Genomic DNA, 1876 nt, shown 5'->3' on the forward strand with positions numbered 1-1876 from the left:
AAAAATTAGCTGGGCGTGGTAGCACGCGCCTGTAGTTCCAGCTACTTGGAAAGCTGAGGCAGAAGGATCGCCGGAGCCCAGCAGCTCGAGGCGCGGTGGCCAGGAGCATGCCACTGCACTCCAGCCTGGGCGACAGAGAAAGACTCCAACTCCAAAAAAAAAATTTTTTTAATTTGGCAATAATTTTAAGCTTACAGGAAAACAGCAAGTAAAGTACATAAAGGCCTATAGTCTTTTTCTAGTTTTGCCCTTATCTTTTTATCCAGTCACCTATGTTAACATTTTGTCCTCTTAATCCATTTTCTTTCTCCGTCTGTGTTTTAAAATGTACCTGGAATGTTGACCTTATTCAGGTGTGGGGAGACCAGTAGATTGAGACAACTGTCATTGAAAAGATAATTTGTTACTCACAGTTTCCAAAAGGAGGAGGGCACCCCATACAACACAGGGCCACAGAGAGCTGGGCCACAGGCAGAAAGAGCAAGGAGAACGTCAGGAAAGCCTTTATTGTGATTTTCGTGGGAAGAAATGAGTGAGGCAGAGGAAGCCTGCTGACCAGGTTTAGCACTGGCCAGTTTGAATTAATTTCAGCAGGCTCTGGAGTGTAAAGGCCGTTTCTAGTTCTTATTTCTGGCCCTTGGGTGATTAGGTTAAGGGGTTAATGTCTTACAGGTGTTACAGTCCAATAAAGAAAGTGGGCGAGAGGCATGGGTTTTGGAGGTATAGGCTCAGGAGTGTTTATTTTGCATATGAAAGGCATGCTTGAGGGAGTGTGCTCGCTATCTCCCAGGAATCTGCTGGGAGAGACACCCTCCTATTTTGCAAGGCCCCAGAAGTCAAAGCATCAGGTGCAAAAACTAGTAAGTGTGTTTAGGATCTTTTACATTTAATGTAATTATCTAAACATTTGAATTATTACGTACTCTATGGCTATTTCCTATTCATTCAACTTGTACATTTTCCCTTACTCTTTTTCTGCCTTCTTTTGGATTTTTTTATTTTTATTTTTTTGAGTCAGGGTCTCACTCTGTCACCTGGTGGCATGATCCAGTTCACTGCAGCTTCCAACTCTTGGGCTCAGGAGATTCTCCTGCCTCAGCCTCCCAAGAAGCTGGGACTATAAGTGTGCGACACCATACTCAGCTAATTTTTTTATGTTTTGTAGAGACATAGTATTGCCACAGTATTGGCATGTTACCCAGGTTGGTCTTGAACTTCTGGGCTCAAACCATCCTTCTACATCAACCTCCCAAAATGCTGGGATTACAGGTGTGAGCCACCGCACCCGGTCAAGTTTTTTTTTTTTTTTTTTTGAGTTAGAGTCTCACTCTGTAGCCCAGACTAGAGTGCAGTGGCCGCTCCCGGCCACCACAGCCTCGACCTGCTGGGCTCTGGTTCAGCCAATCCTCAGCCTCCCAAAGTGCTAGGATTACAGGCTTGAACCACAGTGCCTGGTCTTATGATTTTATATATATGCATTTTTTTGTTTTTTTAGTTGGAGTCTCATTCTGTCATCCAGGCTGGCACACTTATGGTCACCCCAGTGTTGACCTGCTGGGCTCATGTGATCCTTCCGCCTCAGCCTTCCAAGTAACTGGAAGTACAGGCATGCACTACCATGCCCAGCTAATTTTTAATTTATTGTAGAGATGAGATCTCACCAAGTTGCTCAGGCTGGTCTCAAATCTGGAGGCTCAGGCAATCCACTTGTCTTGGCCCCTCAAAGTGCTGGGATTATAGGCTAAGCCATTGAGCCCTACTGATTATATTTTTTATGTCTACTTTGGCTTAGTATTTATACTTCTGTTTAAAAATTCACACACACACACACACACACACACACACACACACACACACACACACACTTATTTTACTC

Source organism: Carlito syrichta, unplaced genomic scaffold (assembly GCF_000164805.1).
Source record: "Carlito syrichta isolate Samal-C Ts95f unplaced genomic scaffold, Tarsius_syrichta-2.0.1 Scaffold303270, whole genome shotgun sequence".
Lineage (NCBI taxonomy): Eukaryota > Metazoa > Chordata > Mammalia > Primates > Tarsiidae > Carlito > Carlito syrichta.